The sequence below is a fragment of the Oryzias latipes genome, chromosome 15, assembly GCF_053564925.1.
Source record: "Oryzias latipes strain Hd-rR chromosome 15, Olatipes_Hd-rR_3.1".
Lineage (NCBI taxonomy): Eukaryota > Metazoa > Chordata > Actinopteri > Beloniformes > Adrianichthyidae > Oryzias > Oryzias latipes.
In genome coordinates this window covers 24,489,072-24,508,544 of record NC_136251.1, presented here as the reverse complement: position 1 = coordinate 24,508,544, position 19,473 = coordinate 24,489,072, and the positions used below count along the sequence as shown (strand labels likewise).

The window sequence follows — 19,473 nt, the reverse complement described above, 5'->3', positions numbered from 1 at the left end:
ATGAGAAAAATGCTTCAAGAACATGTTAAAAACACCATTTTTATTGGAATAGGTATTTTTCCTATTATTGGAATAGGACATTTTTCCCCGACCTTATTTAAAGAAAAACATCTTAAACTTGATTTTATTTTGAGGTCAGGAGTTGAAGTTTTTTGCTCTTCCTTTATAAGTTTTCTTTGTTTATTCTAATATATTCCTTTCTCTGTGATAAATTCACACACGGGCTTAAAAAACACCCTGGTGAGTGCACAGAGGACCAACATACAGTGTTCTTTACTCAGAAAGATAATATGAAAAAGGGAGCAGCAGGGTTTCACGTTTCCTTTGTTTTGGATGCTGCTCTTATGCGTCATTTAAACCTCCTCTGCTGTGGCTTTGATCCTTTGGAATAGCGCTGTGCTGAGTCATGAATCCTGAATCCTTTTATTTGTTTAACCACCAAGTAATTCAGACTCAAACATTTGTTCTATTTTAAACATTTGTACACGCAGCAGAAGGTTGAAGTTGCTTTGGCTGTAAAATCAAAAAGAAAAATCATTAGTTTTGGAAAAAACGGTAAATTAAAAGGAAAAAAAAAACATTTCCCCCTGGAAGAAGTTTGTTTTTCCGGTAAATTTTCCCATCACATCAAAAATCAGCAAAACTCCCACTATCGTGGATTGATATATTTATTTGAGAACAAATCTAACATTTTTCCCAGGATTTCAATTTTCTCTCCTCAGTGGTTCATTTTTAGACTTGTTAACAGTTGGAACCTTTAGAAACGTTTGTGTTTTACATCCAAATGTTTTTTTTCTCTTCTTTTGGTTTCAGCTTCAGACAGTCTGCCTCTCTTTGCTCCGCCACACGTCCCAGGTCTTCCTCTCGCACTAAGAACAGGGCGTGAAGAGAGAAACCTTCAAAAATAGTGTTCAGTTTCATTTTCAGCACCGTTGTACTCTGGAGTATTGGTCACAAGGTGAAACAAAAGCAGGGCCGGAAAGTACAGGGATCTTCTCCTAAAAGAATGAAAAAAAAAACAGTTTTTTTAATTTATCAAATCTAAATGAAAAAAACTCACAACTTGCACAACGAGATGAGAACAAGAGTGGTGAGTCATAAAATACTCAGAAAGTGACGGCACAGCCAGTCTGAGGGATAATGAAAGCAGAAAGGCATAGGTTTGTAGTTTCACACACACACACACACACACATTAAAAGAGGTGGTGGTGGGGTCCTGACAGACCTTCTGACCTGAAAATGAACTATTACATCCACCTGACATCTTACTCGCCCTAGTTTTTCACCTCTTCTCCTCCTCTCATTACAGGACTTCAAACGCCAGCCTTCTGCTCTAACCACATCCAGTTCACCCCGTCCCGTCTGAAGGCTGTTTCATTAGGCGTTTCTGTCCTGAAGGGTTCTCAAGGGTCAAGGCTGAGCACATGCTTCAGCTGTTGTAAAAGCAGTATTTAATGGAGCGACGTTCTCTTCAAAGACGGCTGTGTGCCTCTCTCAGATCCTCACATAATCCTTCCATGCAGCAGGAAACAGCAGGCTGCTGTGTCACTCCGACACAGAGATCTCTGCAGGACAGTTTGGTAGACTCGTGTCTGAGGTTCCCTGGTCGTCCCAACTGAGCACAGAGGCTCTGTTGTCCAACCCCAAGGACAGCGTGGAGGACTGTGCATCCGTAATAAGGCCAGACACAATGACAGGTTTCACAGAGCTGAGGCTTTGAATCCACAGAGGAGAAGGTCGGCTTTTCCTGACGCCCAGCTCCTTGTGTAAAGAGCTCTGCTGCTGAGGAGAAGCAGAACTGATGAACTGGAGCTTTTTAATGTTTGACACAGATCTGTAGTTTTATTTTTTTATAGTTTGCTGCAACAAATATGATAAGTAATTTACCTTTATGGCTGTAAATGTGGTTCTATTCTAGAAATATAACTCTAAGATAAAATCTTGTTTACTATATTTTTTACTCTGCTTCTTCCGTCAGAGACTTTAACACCTCTCTGCAGGATGAAGCGCTTTTGCACATTTTTCTTCCTGTCAGCTATTAAACTAAAACACCTGACAGACAATGGGACGGTAATCATTGCTGTTGTTAATGGTTTTAAGGTAACTTTTAGTGTTATTTATTATCTACCAGTCGTTTTTAATAGAGCAATGATACTAAGGTAATTTCCTCTTATTCTGTTCTATTCCATAAACAAACAAACAAACTGGTTCCTGTTTTAATATAATTACAAGACTTTATATTGACTTTAGATAAGTCCTGGTGCTGTTTTTAGTTTGCTTGTTTTACTAGTATTGTGACTCACACAGGAATAATTTGCTTTGGAGACGCAACTCCACCAACACAACTCCACCTATTGGAGACTCGAGCCACGCCCCCATGATGATAACTTTATTGATTCATCAATGCTTCCTGGAAATCTGTTTTTCTCGTAAGCAGTTGTTTCTTTTTTCTTTGCTTTAATAATGTTTGATTTTGTTGAGTTAGTTTTTTTTCTTCAAAAAAGTTGGTTTTACAAATAAGCCTTTTGAAAATAAAAAAAAGCCTTGATTTTTGAATATATGTGAATGTTTAACTTTTGAACTTTTTAATTTTGAGTTCATATTTTCTAAACTCTACATTATTTTTAAATGTTCTGTTCTAAAGACATTTCTGTTTTGTTTGTAAATCTTTTCCAACAGAAAATTTGTCTCATCTGACAAGGGCTCCTTGAAGGATTTGGACTTTTTGTTGGGAGGTTTTCCGTTTCTTTAAAAAGTCATCACAAAATATAAAGTTGACTGCATGTGCTTTATTATAATGATGATAATCAATATGAATGTTTGTTCACTTTAGAAAATATTGCTGAGTAAAAAAAAACATCTTGTCGAGACACTGATTTGATTCTGGACTTAAATTTCTAAAGTTCTTCTATCCAGAAGAACCAAATGAGCCTGTTGGGTGATTGATTGAAAAAAGAACTTTTACATTCCATTTGTGAGTCACACTTGTGCCATTCCTCCTGATTCCAATAATTATATTATTTCTGTAAGATGAAAATATATGACTGATGATCTGAATTTGTTTGGAGGAGAGGACAAGAAGCAGTATTGAATAACATACCAGAAGCATGAAAACAGGATAGATTCCTGCTAAACTGACACGTGATATGTTAAAAGAGAAAAAAGCAGAAGAACCTGTCATAGAGCCTTGAGGGACTCCGGATCAGCCAAAGCCAACCCAAAACTTAGGTTACAGAAAGGACTGCATCATCTTTATGACTTGTTCAAAGACTTGTCCCAGGGGAACTGGGTGGGTGGAGGGTGTGATTGTCCTGTGTTTTCTGTTTTAAATCATTTTCATATTTTATGACTATTTTATCTGCTTTTATGTTAAGCGCTTTGTGTTTTTAACCCAAATGGAAGACGCTATACAAATCAATAAAGTTTGAAGTAAATAGCGCTCGGTTTAGGGGGTTAATGTTGCAACAGAGATTAGCGGTACTTTGAAACGATGCCACAAGTAAATTCTGCACAACTTTTATAGTTCAATAGCTTCCGTGGATGGTTCTTCCACATGCTACTGAAACTCCTGCCTGCTAAAGACATGAGTTGTTAAATGATAATTACTGTTGCTGTTATGCTTCTTTTAAAGTGTAATAAACACAAAAAAAGCTTCTGAACCCATAATTTGTTTGGTTTAGAAGTAAAGGTGGATTCAGAAAAAAAAGCCAGTGGAGATCTGCTTACTTCTGCAACCTGCCCCTAGTGGTCTGTGTAGGAACTGCAACATGTAGTACTTTGGAATTTGAGAATATTTTTTCTACATCTGAGATAAAATGTTCTACATTTTATTTTCCTCTTAAATGGTTTAAGAGGAAAATAAAATGTAGAACATTTGGAAAACTGAGTTTTAGACTTTGACAGCATTATTTGTGTTTAAATGCTCCGAAAGTCTTAACTGTCAATTCACTTTCTCTTGCTTTTGTCATTGTAACGACCCTGAGTTGAGTCAGAACAGTTGCTGGACCGCAGCGTGTGTCAATCAGCGGTGGGCCGGTGACCGGTGGGGTTGACCTGCGTGGGTTTTTTTCTGTGAATATTTTGTCCTGCTGGGTGGAAACGTGGCTACGCCATTATTACGCGCGTGCTGTACTCGTTCCGACCGAAGCAGAAACCTAAGAAAGACTACGGAGCTTCCTTTTGGCCATTACATCTTCTTTAACAAACCGATGATATTCCTCCCCCTCATGATTATTCCCTCCTTTCACTCGTCCCCACGGTGTCATGACCTTCCTCGGCTGGCTGTGGGAGTCTCTCCTCCTCCTCCTCAGTCCGCTGGGATAGAGCGCCACCTGTCATTTAAATCTTTGCGTTTCTCGTTTTAACGCGGAAGTAGTGAGTGACGCAGGAACCCAGCTGGCGACAATGAAATAAACCGTTGATGAGCAGATCGGTGAGTCTCTTCATTTTCGACCCCCCCCCCCCCCCCTCACTCAAACGGAGGCACGAGCGCGTCGGTGCTCGGGATGCGAAAGACTCAGGGACTGGTGTCAGAGCGCCGTTCTCGTGAAGGTAGGAGGGTTCGGTCGGTGGAGCGCGACATTGCGGAAACGATCCGTGGAGCTTTCTTTTCTCCTCCTCGGGTTTGGCTCGGGAGTTGCGGGTCTGCCGTGGGTTTTCCGTGGGTTTGTGTGCGCCCTTTGTTAGTTTACAGCCGTCGTAACAAGAGGAGACAACGAAACCGAAACGTGTCTGTGTCTGCGCTGAAGGAAGCCGCACGAATGTCCCTTTCTACGGGCTTTCTCTCAACTTGATGGCGTCTCGGATGGAGCAGCTTTGTTCCATTTTCGCCACTAAAAGATTTTGCGTTTTCTTTTGCGCGTGTTGAGATGCGTGAAGGCGCACAGCCCACCTGGGTGTTGCCTTATTATGGGCTATAATGAAGCATTAACTGCGCCCTGCATAGCTGCAGTGTTGCCTCTCAGCAGCACCGCAAAACAAAAGGGCTGTCAGCTGCTGTCGTGGCTTTGTTATTTAGTACCTGCAGGAGGAAAACGCGCACAATAACGCACACATTTCTCCAAAGCAGGAGCCTGTAATCAGTTAATTGTTCAAGTGGTTCTCGCATTACAGTCTGCCCTCTCATTGGCTGCAGGATCAGCTTTCTTCTTATCACCTGTTTTATGCAACATATTTTCCTGGGTTTGTGTTATTTAGACATAAAAAGAGCAAAAGCGCTCACTTCTCCTTTCAGGGTACCGACTCTGACAGTTCTAGATCCATTTTTCGAAGGTAAAAAGTCTTACTCAGAGAATATGTCATTATTTATCATCCAAGCATGTCCTGCCATGTTTATATCCTCTTTTGGTTTAAGACAAAAATCAGTTTTATTGTGTGTTTTTAACATGCCCTTGTTGCATTTTTCTAATGATGGAGGACATATATAAAGAAAATTAATCCTAAAATTGTAATTCTGAGTAGGCGTGCCACAAGCTCCCTGCTGCGCTCCATTCTGATGTATCCACTTGCAGACAAAGAGATCCATGTACGTCTTGGTTTTCCTCTCCTGCGCTGGGATCTGACTCTAAACTGAACAGCTGGATAGCTCCTATATTGCTCGCCATTTTTGTTGCACCAGTAATGTTAGCTATGGGGTGTGAGGTGATGTAAACTAACAGGAGAGCTTGTAAACAAAGAGCTCTCAGCAACAGGGAGGGGAAGGCGGCTTGGTTGCTCAGTGCCAACAGTTCTGCCCACAACTCAGAGAAAAATATCTAATGAATTTTCTGCTGCTCTGCAGAAACTAGGTCCTGTAGAAAATGATACATTTTTTGATTTTGGCTAAAAATTGAATAATCATGATTAAAAGACAATTGATAATGCTTTTCACATGGATCAAAAGATGATTTGAGTGGAACTTTAAAGCTTTCTTTGGGCCATGGCTGTCTGAGCCATTATTTTATTTACTTTTTACCAGAAATAACTTTCTTCCATCACTAGCTTGTTAAAATTTTAAAGACTCTTTGAACAATTACATAAAGGAAGAGCAAAACGACAATGAAGTTAGATTGGGTTTGATTAAAAATGACTTGGCAAAAAATAAATAAATGAAAGAAGCAACCCCAGCTGCACAGTCGACATTATTTTAAACTGAACATATCTGCAGGTTTTCACTCGATTCCTGTCATAACATCTTCTTATTCCTAGTTATTCCAGAAAAGTAGCTTCATCCACTTTTTCTAAAGGATTTAATCTCTCCTAGGAGACCCGTAAGCCAGCGCTCAATGTGACATAACCAAACGCCAGGAAAAATTGAGAATGTTAAACCTTAATTAGGATTCTTAGAAGGAGGAAGGAGCCATTTATTTAAGCTGTGACAATCAAGACGAAAGGACAAACTGTTTCAATAGACTTTGTCACTACAAAGGAAGTTTTCTTCTTCTTCTTTTTTTGTCTTCTCTGAGGAAAGTGGTTGCAGGATGGAGACAGTGCCATAAGAAAAAGGCAAATTCTCCCACTCTGGCTTTCTGTCACTTAATGGCAGACATTGTTTGAAACTATACATTTTAAAAGGACAATTTGTTTCGCTCTGCATTGTATAATATGGAAAACTCATCAGTTTGACAGGGTCAGTTGCACAGTTCTTGAGTGATTTCCATCAAACTTGGCCAGTAAAGACAAATAATTTTTATTTCTAACCTTTCATTCAGCAAATTCCTTTAAATTGTTTCCATTCTGTAGACTTGTATGTTTGTGACTGGAGGCAGTCTGTGAGCTTCATCCAATGTGGGTCATTTGGCAAAACCGTTCGCTCTGCTGCCCAACTCTGCAGCCCCTGTGCCGGTCCCCAGCCCAGATAAATACGGGGTTGGGTCAGGAAAGGTATGCGGCTTAAAAATCTCTGCCAAACAACCTGAAGGGGCGCCGAAGGGATATGCCAAAAGGTGAACAACGTGTGCTTCAAGATGAAGGCATTACGCCAAAACAAGAAGATTGTTTTTCAATCTAAAGCAAACTTGAGGAAAGGTTTCTTGGATGATATTGAAAGAACTGACTAGTGTACAAAACTGTAAAGCCATAAATCCAAGTCGACGTTTAAACACTTTGGCACGTAACTTTTGCTTAAACAAAAGACTTTAAGCTTCAATATAAGCAAAAGAAAATGTATCAGGTAGTTCTGAAACGCTGTTTTGGTGAGAAAGAAGCTGCATTTTCATTTGCGTTGTTGTCAAAAAGTCTTTTTTTGTTGCTAAAGATCAAACTAGGCACTTGTGACTTTTAAGTTTAGTCACCTTGATTGCCCAGCATGAACAAAGCACAACTTTAGTGTCCTCACAGTATGTGAGTTTAAATTCAGCCGATCATTTCCTGATACAGCTCTGTTCCTGTCCAAAGTTATTTAAATTGAAAATGCAGCAGCACAACAAAGAACACTTTCTGTTTCACTGCTGCTTCAAATGAGCAGTGAAACCTCTTCTAGATGTTTACTTTACTGGACTGCTGTTCAGTTTCAAGAAAAGTTTCTGATTTTATTCTTATTTTTTGATGCTCTGTTTAAAAAAAACCAAACATAGTCTTGTATCTTCTCAAATTTCTGGGTTGATTGAAAGAAGAACAAAATGAAAGTTCTTCTAGGCAGACCTGTAAATTCTAGGTTCTCTGAAGAACAAAATACCACCAGCTTGACTGAGAATATTCAGACCTCTCCCTTAGAAGGTGTTTTGGTGCAGAAGCAGCAAACGTCTACAGATGAGACAATTTCCAGCCATTATTTCCACATTTCTCATTATTTCTCTTTTAATAATAAAAACTCATTCTGCAAAGGAAAAAGCTTTTTTTTCCTTCCCTTTCCTCTTCTGATTCTCACATGTCGTAATGGGAGCACAATAAGCACAGGAAATGCTCTTCTTTCTTTGCTTAATTTTCCACACATAATGTTGCATCAACATTGCATAGAATATTTATTGTTTGTTTGTTTTTTTTGGAAAATCCCGTCTGTCTGATGTCGTCCAAAACCATTCAGCATCATTTTTCCTGAGTATTGTTACGCTTGGGTGTCTTTTATTTATATCTGATTTCAAAAGTGCACCTGCAGCCTCCCACTACATCTGTGTGTCTTTTCACTCTGCCTGATCATCTGTAAAATAATGCAGACGACATTCAACTTGAAGGGAGGAAGTGGAAGCAGCCATGAAAGTCAGTCATCTTGCAAAGCGCCTCCCTTTTTTTTTCCAGTTGACTGTTTTTCCTCAGGATGTGAACTTTCCTGGATTCCAGTGCCTCTTAGGGAGTTTCGGATATGTCAATGATTTCTTGTTAAGACAAGAGTTTAGATGTGTTTGCAATTTTGAGCCTTATTTTATATGCAAGTAGAATTCTCTTCTGCAACTGTGCTGTAATAAAAACGCAAACACAACAGACAGAGAAATGTTCAGTTGTCCCGACCTTCTCTGGTACCATTTCTCCTTGTAGACATGTTAGAAACGAGTGTATTGATCCACTCTAATGGGTTCTTCCTGTGTGTGATGTCATGTGCACCGTGCATTAAACCATCATTCTTATAGATGTAATTCAAATAAAACCTATGAATCATGCAGTGATGGGCCAGAGCTCTTTGTTTTGGTACAGATTGGAAGTTGGTTTATTCCTGCTGACATAGTTTGTGTGTGCAGGTTTGTGTGTTTCTAAGGGTTAATGAAATTATAATGTTCTGGATGAATTGGTGGTGTTTGGGGGGGGGGGGGTGCTGGACAGCTGCTATGCATCAGCAGAGAGGTGCTGGCTCAGCTGATTGGAATGTGTGATGGTGCTGCTGCAGGTTGAAGGGCTATTGTTGATAATGTCGTCATGGCTTTTCAAGGTATCTGTCGGATGGAGGCAACAGACCAAGGCAAGGGCACACAAGCATTGTTACAGCAGTCAAGTACAACAGTTGTGCGTTTGGAGTGAGTGATGTGATGCTTCCTGCAGTAGATGATGGAGAACAAGTCATTGTTTTTAATTGGGTCTTTTTTTCATTTTTTGCTTGGTTTTACTAGATTAATTCTGAACACTTCTAATAAAAATTCTTGTAATTGTCATTGCTTTATGCTTATTATTTAAAACAAAGAATAATTACTTCACTGAAAAACATGTTTTTATCATTTTCTTGTGATATTTCTTTCTCTTTCTCTTTTTTTTCTTTATATTTCTTTGTGAATCAGGAGCAGACTAAAAATCCTGTGAAAAAAGCTTGTAGTTGTTGTGTAGAAGCCACAACGGCAAGGCACAAGCTCCCTACTCCGCTCCTTTCTGATGCATCCATTAGATCCACCAGATCCATGTATGTCTTTGTTTTCCTCGTCCGAGCAGGCATCTGTCTCAAAAAATATGCCTGGATAGCTCCAATAGTGCTCACCATTTTTGTTGTACCCATAATGTTAGGTTGGGGCTGTAAGCTAGCAGCAGCTCAGTTATTGGTGGCGAGAAGATAATCATAATAAAAAGACCACTGTTGGTGCTTTCACAAACGGTCAAAAGATGATTCCAGTGGGTCTTTAAACCTTTTATCTATTCATTCATCCTTTTTCTATACTCACATCTTCTTGATCGGAGACATGGCATCGCTCTAGTCTGCCTAGCAACTGTTGGGCGAAGGCGGGGTACACCCTGGACAGTTCTCCAGTCCATCTCAGACCACACACAGTCACACCTAAGGGACAGTTTAGAATCATCAATCAACCTGTTAAGCATGCTATTGAATAGTGGGAGGGAGCTGAAGTGTTTGGTGAAAACCCACAAATGCTCGGGGAGAACACGCAAACTCCACACATACATGTTCTGACTCCTTAGTTTGGTAATTGTTATCAATCAGGTTTTTCCTATTCATTATTTTGTCACTTCCTGAAACAATAATTGTAATAAACTCACAAAATATAAATATAAATATAACTATTTATCTGAATAAATAGACAATTGTGACAATTTGTCAATTAAAAACCACTTCACCCTTTGAGGTAGTTTAATTTCCATTGAATGATGTTATTCAGATGATAAATTACTGTATTTGTGGGGTTTTGCTTATTTCTTCAATGCCAAAAATGGTTTTCTAAACAGAATTTCTTTTTTACTCTGAAAAGGTTATTAAAGTCTGTTGTGTGTTTCAGTCTATTATCATCTGTTATCTGTTAAGAAGCGAAGTTAAAAGTTGTGCATTGAAGTGAGTGTAGTGGGTCAATGCCATCTCTGAGAGCTGGAGGATGTAATTAATCTGTAACTATGTTTAAGTGGGGTCATGCATGTCAAGGTAACATCCACACAATTACCACAAATTCACCCTTTTTTTTGCATTGTTGCATGTAATTATGCTCATACTAGCTTTAGTGCTGTGACTGAAGGTCTGTGTTGTCATTTCCTTCATGATGTTTGCTCTTATCAGCGTCTAGGAGCTGTGCAACGACAGATTTTGTTGCAAACTCCATCAGTTTGAATTGAAACTAAACGCACGTGTGCACACATGAGCTGTGAACATCTGTTTGATGCAGTATGATATAATTAAATATAAACTTGTAAAAAGATGATTGTTTAGCTATGAAAAATGAGTCTGGTTTTGTTACTAATGACTTTTCATCTGTTTAATGTTGCTGTGTTGGGTTGCATAGCCAAAAGCAGCAGCTTTGCTTGTAATTTTCTTTAGGAATATTCATGACTTAAATCTGATCATAATGCATCCAAGCCGAACGACACGTTCTCAGGTTCCAGCAGCAAAAAATAAACCTTAAATCCCCGTTCAAGAACATCAGAACAGAACATCCCACATTTCTTTGATCGATCTAATTCAATCCTGAGCGTGGTAAAGCTATTAATGATTCAATTGATGAATTCATTTTGAAATTGCTTGGTTAAATCACTTTCTTAGCTGAAGTGCACTGGAAGAAATTTGAATGAATCTTTTGGCATTAATGGATTAATTTTGTGAAAAGACAATTTTTGATGGGGAATGCATGTTTCACGTTGGCAGCTTCTTCGGATTCTGTGGCCTCTTTTGTTTGAATCTCAGAGAAAATGGGATTCTGAAGAGTGCGAAGACCTTTAGGTCTTTTCTGCTTTCCTCTGAAGACTTTAGAATTTTTTTCTGTCTCCTGTCGGGCTTGAGAGCTGACTTGCTGTGTGTGTTGATGTTTATGCTACGGCCGAGTTCGCCGCCCGATTTTAATTTTATTTTAATTTTTTTTTTTAAGTGTTGCCGTGGTCATGAACGTAGATGGCGGCAGTCAAGCGAGGATGACGCCTTTACAAAATCATGTGACAGCTGCACAACAGCTGTGCAGCCAGCAGCAGCTGCATTTGGACGGTGTGTGAATGTCTCTGGACGGCAGCCGCCTATATCAAGTGCCACCAGCCGCACAGTAGCTGGGGGGTTATATTCACCACTGTTCATACGCAACTCAGATTTTGAGCACACAATATAATCCTTTCAGTTAACAAATTTACATCTTTTAGACAACAAGCACAATTTTCTGCTTTCTTCGTATTTTTCTCAGCATCAGCTGCAGTTTGTCAACACGCAGGTCTTGTAGTCGCTTTGGTGCTATCAACGTCATGATGACTTTTGTGCAGCGTTGATGCAAATGTCCGGGATCGTCAGATCGTCGTCCGGTCATAGCGGGGCCCCCGGCCAATTTTAACAGACATCGTCGAGTGCCAGTGCTGCTACTGTACGCTTTCCAACAATCAGACTGTGGCAGTGGGATGGCAGCACGGGGGCAGGGGGGGTGGCAGTCTGAAAGCGGCCAATCATTATCAGGGGATTTTGGGGAACTTGGAGACTGCCACCGTGCGACCTTCAAATGTTCCTAGGCGGCCAATGACTGATGTCAGAAAATCATCCGGTTGGCGCTCAATTTGAACTTTTTCTTAAAACCTCGGCAGTGTGTAAAAATGCGACTGCTGCCTTCTGACTAAAATTCCACCACGCGGCCCCCTGTTGATTTAGCTGAAAAACATGCATTTTGGTCACTGCGTGGTGGCATTTTGGGATCTAACCGTAGTCTTACACTGTTAATTTAGCCGGTTGTGGCCATTTGAGCTTGTAGGACCTGTTTTTAGACTGTCTGCTTAGTTTATAGTGATATAAAAGCTGGTTTTAGAATGAAAAGGTGGCATAGAAGTTTCATTTGTATATATTTTTAAGGAATATTAGTGCTGCACAAACTGCAGACTGCTGAGTTGTTGCTCCACATTAAAGGAGACACATGGGGCATATTGATCTAATAACATGGTGCACATATCTGATGTGATCACACATTAGGCCATATGTGTTCTTTATTAATGGTGCTAAAATTTTCACTTCTCTTTAAGACAGTTTTTTTTTTTTTTTTAAATTGTCACAGTTCTTGGAGAGAGAAAAAACGTGCAGTAGAATGCGTCTATTACTTCTGCGAGGTTAACCCTTAACAGGCCTTTAACAATTTCTTTTATCTTTAAGAAGACTTTTAAAGTACTTTCAGACATTTGTGTGATGGATTATTAACTAAATGGATATCTATGTAATTTAGAAAAGATTGAGCAAGTTTTAGAGTTCATGCCTTGAATTCCTGAATTACGTTAGGTAAAAACTTTCTTTTTTTTTTTCGGGGGTGAAAATTAGGCGTTTCCATAATACTACAAAACAGCTGGTAATTTTTTTTAAGTCGATGTCTTTCATGTGGCAGGGAATAAAAGTTGTCAGAAAATGTCTGAAGAAAAAAATTTCTTAACCAGAATTACAAGAACAGAGTTTTAAACCTGTGGATTCTGATGGTTCTACGTGAAAGAAACAAAAATACAGAACAAAATCTCTAGTTAGTTGATGAATACTTACGGTTTTTGCCACCAGCAACATGAGCTTTTCTCTATTAGGGTTTAAATATATATTGACAGTCGTCTGTCGTACTGCACCATGTATTTTCCACCTATGTTACTGAGTGTTATAGAGGCCATTTCTCCTGCAGTCCAGCATGCAGTCATTCAGACATTTAGCTGCCTTCTGCACCAGCAGCCTTTTGAGCAGACTTGGTGTGTGATTTACCCAGCACACAAAAAACACATTCACAGATTACACATCTGCAGTCTCAGTGTGGTGGGCTGTAATGGCCTGCTGGTCCATAACGCCTCCACAAAAAGCCAGGTTATTCTTCAAGGCAGAGGAAAGATGAGGCACTTGCAGAGAGCGCAGGGTGCTTTGTACGTTAAAAAGGGCACACGCTTTAAAAAAGCATGTTTACTGGTAGTGTCAGGACAGGGGTCAGAAGCAAAAGGCTTTTGGTTTTTCCTCTTCTGATGAATTTCACTTCCTTAGTCTACTTTGAGCTGCTCATGTCCTGCAGCTGTTCAGTGTGTGGCCGTCTGTATCTGCTGTCACCACAAAAACCTCCAGACGCTGCAGGTCTAGAAGGGTTTTACTGGATTTGCATGACTGGTAATTGTAGGGTTTTCCTTTTGTGTCATTCCAGTTCATAAATGTACACATTATCACGTGGAAACGGAAATATGATTATTTTTAAGTTTGTGCAAGCAGGTTAAAATGTTCTAGCCCCTGTCCAAAATATGTTCTAAAACCAAACTTGGTAAACAAAATACATCCACATTTCTGTTTATGTATTCGACTTTTCCTTGTTATTCTGCATATCTGCGTTTGCTGCTGTTCTTAGTCTATTTCTTATTCATAAGATGACACCCCCAAGACTGAAGCAAAGGGGATTAAACTGCGTAAACAAGAACTGGAGGGAAAACAAATGTGAAGATTTGAGAAGCACAAAAGATGGTTACAAAAATGTTCAGCAACTCAAAATGAAACAGAAGCTGCTCTGTTGGATAGCTCTGAGCCATCAGTGTGTAATAAAGTCCCTTTGAGATAATGACATCGTTTTAAATCTGTGCAAAGATGAAAAACGGTGCTGATAATTAAGAGATCATATCGTTATTAACAAAAGTATAACTGAAACTTTCTTTTTTTTTAAATCTACTTTTTCTAAATCTATCTAAAGTCTGGTTGTATGACTGTTTTTTCAGAACAGCTGCAATGACTTCTCACTTCTCAGTTTACAAGTAAGATATTTAACTAGTGGTTCAGTTATTCTATGTGTGTGTTTTTAATAATCCTTGCACAAGAGATCTTATTTTGGACTTTATACTTTTGCAAGTTGACATCGTCTCACTTTGTTTTGACTTTATCAGTAAAGGCAAAACAGGCTCCTGAATCAGGAGCGAAAGTCGTCTCCAATGCTGAACTGTATAGGTGTAACAGATGAAACAACTCGGATTCATTTATAGATTTCCTTATTTAGAATAAAGTTCCACAAGCTTCACTTTGGCTGCATTAGAATGCCATCTATCCATTTTCTAAACCCATTTTATGGCTTAGTCACAGCTAGGTGTATATAAGCTGTCTGCGGGGCGAGAAACGGGCAAACCTATTTTGCATTACATTTAAAGATTATCGACCACCCTGTGAGCCTGTACAGAGAAAATGTTCATGCACATTTTTTTTCTATGGGCACGCTGCGGATGACCGGTTTTAGCGAACACTTAAACAATACGTAAGAGTGATGTTGGTGAGACGCAGGGATGTCGTACGCATTTGTCATTTTTTTTGATTCCCCTGAACTGTGCAGAGAGCCTGTTAGAGCTGTTCAAATGAAAGGTGTGCAATCCCAAGATGCTCCATGACTGTTAAAAATGAGGGAAATCAGACCAAGTGTAGTTTGTGTGGACCTTCTTCAGGTGTCCTACGGACACTTGGACATCCAACAGGTGTCCTATAGGCACTTGGACATCTTACAGGTGTCTTACGGACACTTGGATATCCAACAGGTGTCCTATAGGCACTTGGACATCTTACAGGTGTCTTACGGACACTTGGATATCCAACAGGTGTCCTACAGGTACTTGGGTATCATCTGCACACCCCATGCATGCAGCATTTGTCCGCGGTCAGGAAATGGCCTGTACTCACACCTCATTAACGGCTGGCGTAAGAGCGCACTATGATAGCTTGATAAGTGCATGTAACTTGCATTGTCCTTACTAATAGTTAACAATACACTTAGCACACACACACAACCTTTTTTATGTTGGTCCCTTAAGACTGCTGGATGAGTCTAAAAGGAACCCCACAGGCCCAAAACCCCCAAAACCTGTACAGGTGCGTGTTGCAGAGTCACATGATTGTTGGAGCCTAACCCAGCCACTGTTGGGTTAAGGCGGGATACACCGTGACACACCAGTCCAGTAGACAGAAAAAAACTTCTCCATCAGAGTTACAGCTGTCTGATGGTGCGAAATGGTTGCTCTGTTTTATTTTGCTTCTCACTGCAGGTGCATCATTTGTTGTCTTGAGATTTGACATTACTGGTAGTTGTGCCTCTGATTATGATGGACTATGCTCAATAAAAGGACCTGCACGGGTGAAACTTATTTGTTTTTGTTTATGATTTCTGGGTTCCTTTTTTCTGCTTCCCCTTTCACGGTACCTACCATTACAGTGGCCTCACAGATGCTGCATACTCTATAAGTTGTGCTTTGTGGAGCGCATCTCCACATGTCAGTGACTGCATGTTTAATAAGTTCAGTTCCTGTCTCCTTGCATTATTTATTTTATATTTTTTGTGGAAACTCCTTCTGGGTGAACTTTGTAATCATCCCGTCTGTGAAGGAAACAGACCATTGGCTTCCTCTCCTTTGTCTAGCGTGCACAAAAAAGTTTTATGTCAAGAAATTTCCTTTGAATAAGCCATGCATTGATGTGGTTTTATTTTTTCCCCTCTTACTGCTATTTAGTTTTTATTCTGTGCCTTGTCACAGCAGCTTGCAAAGCTGTCACAATGAAAAGAGCTTCCCTCCCATGCCGCCGCTCGAGCCCTTCTGCTCCGTGTTCTCGTGTGCAGAGTTTGTCTGTGATCATGAAGGAAGGGCATCGTTAAAACCAATTATTGACAAATGAAAGAATTGCTTTATTCTTGAGGGTCAGACTCATAATTAAAACAATTCAGAAAGATAAAAAAGGCTGAGTTCTTTGCAGACTAAACTACGGTACTTCTACTTCAAAGCACAAAACCCTATTAACTTGCTATTGTATTATCATTTTAAGTACTAGACTTCGGGTTTGATCCGTTTTTTGTTCTTTGAAATACTAAGGAGTTGATAAATCAACCAAATACTGGGATCTGACTATTTCCAACGTCACTGACCGAGTAGCTCCACACCTTTTTGATCCTGAACCATACATTTTTTTTCATATGCTTCAGTATAAATTGGTCCTCTTAAAAATTAAATGTTGGCAGTTTTAAATATTACTAGATGCAAAAAACGGATGACGGAGTCACTGCCGTGCACAGACGCAAAGCTTAAAATTAATGAGCAACGGTAAATTGCTGCCCAATAAATATTGTCGTAGATCCCACAGCAACTCTGGTTCAAACCATTGTACAGTAGCAAATCTAACTTTTAACAGCCTCATTGGAGGCTTTGGCATTTAAATTAAGCTTTAGCCAAAGTCCTCGTCCCAGTATCAGCACAAAGCATAAACACATCTTGTTGGTACACCGTTTTAGCCGGTTCAACAAATGTTCACTGCTCCATGTCCAGGTTAGGTTTACAGACTCCAGTCCAGACTAATACTGGCTTGTACTGTGGAAACAGGATGCCAAGTCAGACAGAACATGATTATAGTGAAATTAATAGATGTAAAATCATAAATAAAATGACCAGACAAACTTGCAGATCACATACATCTGTGCAATTGCATCTATCTACCTATAAATTAAATCTAAAACTAAAGGAGCTGCATGAAGAAAACGTCAGCTGGAGTTTTTATGTACTTTTTGGGTTTTTTCTCTCCTGTAATGTGATTCATCTGTTGTACAGTGTTATTAACACCAACAAATGCTTGTTTTAAAAAAGGTTGTGTAAGGCAAAACCTTTATTTTGAAAGTCCTTTCAGGGGAAGAGGACTTTTGTTATTTTTCTACATGTAGTTTGTGCATTCCATCATTTACAGTTTTTAAAAACTTAAAGTTGACTCAAGATGGTGCATTTTAAACAAAAACAACCAGTCATCTTAAATTAGTTTTTGTTTTTCAGGGTTCATCTACAAGCGCTACAAGACTTTAATGAAGATTCTTTTGTTCGTTTTGTATATTTTGTCAAATGCAATGATTGAAAAACATCCATCAACGTTCAGACCTCTTCTGTGTTTTAAAAGATTTATAAAAATACACTTTTACACTGAAATCATCACACAGACATTAAATTAATTGTATTTAAATGAGGCAACAACATAATTATACCCTTCATAAATATATGCTTTTAGTGTTTGTCATTTTTTTATTACTTTATTAATAATGCCATAAAATTCCAACTTTCAGTTTATAATGACTCATAAAAATATTAGTCTCATTTCTTTATTTGCAATGTTTGTAATCTACTAAGATTACATTGGATTAAACATTTCTAACATTTTTACAGGTGAGCACACATTACAAACCTTTATCATAATTTCAGTGGCATCATTCAGCCCACTAGTGGGATTAATTCAAAAAGATGTTTCATTTTTTTTAGCAATAAAATGCTTCACTTAAATGTAAAGATATTTAAATTAGAGCAAATAATGGCTCCAGAGCCTGAGTAGGGGAGGCAAAGCAGATGTATTTTCCCAAAGCTGAAGAGAGTATTTTGTGTGCCACAGCTCTGCTTCATCCCGTGTTTTCCACAGAGAATTACAGAAAAAAAGGTTTGGAGGAATCCTGCATGTACATTTGTGCACAGAAGGCTTTCGTCTGTCTTTTTCGATTTGTTCGTTTCATCTACATGGACATGTCCTTCGCTCCTTCCTCCTCAGGATCTGAGGATTTTTTTTAAAGTGAAAACTGATTTTGTAGCATTTTGTTTGTACCACTGAGCATTGAGTCTGAGTGTGAAGAAAAAAAAAATGCCTCACATCTGTGTCCCAGATGTGCAGTTGGAGTTTCTATCGCCAACTCCACCATTAATTACATCCAGACTGGATCTTATTAGCATATAATCAACAACTACCCGACTCTCATGGAAAAATTTAGCTGGAAAACAAGGTAAATAGCTATGGAGACCTTTAGAAGCAGCAAAGAAGCTGTTGGGAAATTCAAACCACATCGTTCCCAATACATGATACAAAAACATCTGAAATGAGATTGAGCTCAACATTATGATAATTAATTCCCAGCAAGTCATGGAAATATTACTAAAGCAGTCCTCGAGCTCTTCGGCTTCACAGACTCGTGGATTTGTGTCTGTTTTTCCATAAGATTATAAAAAGGAAAATTAAATCAGCAAACAATTTTAAGAAATTTTACCAAACTTACTGACTGAGGTTCTGTTAATCACCTGAGAACCTGGACCTCCATAGCAACTGTATCAGGATGATTGAACTTTTCTCTTCTGATTTAGTTTTGTGGATAATTTCTGTCTTAATACATAAAATTATCCCTTGTGCTATCTTAGATGACCCCACCCTTCCATTGACGTGTTCTCCCTACCATGACAAAGGTGGATAAAGGTGGAAAGATTTCATGTAATCCATGGACACCATTGAGGTTCACAAATCATTGAAGCAAAAAGGTTCAGCGCACTGTCTAGTGGGTCTAGATGACCCAACTCCCAATGTTAAAGTGCCTGGGATAGCACAAGGGTTACATAAATGAAAAAATTTCTGCTGAAAATGTCTATAAAAGTATCATATTTTGGGCTGTACAAAATGGTTCATTTTCTACATATTCTCTTCAAAACTATATTTAAGCAGCAATTTGATCAGAACAGACACATGTTTTTTTGCAACCAGGGTACAAAATCAGAGTAACTTCATATTCAAAATACTGGAAAAAATAACTTTAGCTCGTTGTATCCAGACAGTAAGATATTGGATCATCTAAGCTAATAAAGTTCAAACCAGGCATCATAAAGGAGAACAGGAACTCATTAGCGGGACACAAATAACTTTAGCAGCCCTCTAATGGGTATTTTTGCATTAATGTCCACCACTGCACTGCTTATGATAAGGGTCAGGTTTTTTAACTGCAATGCTAATGGCTGCATGAAGCAACAATGGCAGATGACAGTGGTTTGTTGGAGCCATTTAAGGGTGTAAATGCACAAGGACCAGGGATAATTTAGATTTCTTCACAGGTGGTGTGATTGTTGGTAATAAATTACCTAATGATAGCATTTCTGAAACTGATTTTCTGAGATACTCAATCCCGATGAAAGAAGTGTTGTTTTACAATTGAGACATTGAGACGACTGTTGTTGTAATATTGGGCTATGTACGGTAAATAAAATTGAATTGAATTGAACATAGCTCTTTTTACTCTTAACTTCTGTTGCACAACAGCTTCTAGTTGCTGTTTAGAGGCAAAGAATTTAAATGTATAGTTGCATTTACATTTATAGACTTAAAAATGGATTGTACACCAATGTTGCATGTTTACATTCAAAAGTAAACAG

The 19,473-nt window shown here is 39.0% G+C and overlaps 1 protein-coding gene across 4 annotated transcripts in view; it reads left to right on the top strand.

Moving 5' to 3' along the window:
• The first annotated feature begins 4,228 nt into the window (after positions 1-4,228).
• Positions 4,229-19,473, top strand: part of marchf8 (membrane-associated ring finger (C3HC4) 8) — a 75,277-nt gene continuing 60,032 nt past the window's right edge. For 2 of the 4 annotated variants that reach the window (XM_011484453.4, XM_011484455.4), the window contains exon 1: positions 4,229-4,432. The gene's annotated coding sequence lies outside the window, so the exon portion shown is untranslated. Of the gene's footprint in view, positions 4,552-19,473 lie in introns of all 4 variants that reach the window. The other 2 variants (XM_078932036.1, XM_011484454.4) reach the window with 1 other exon arrangement.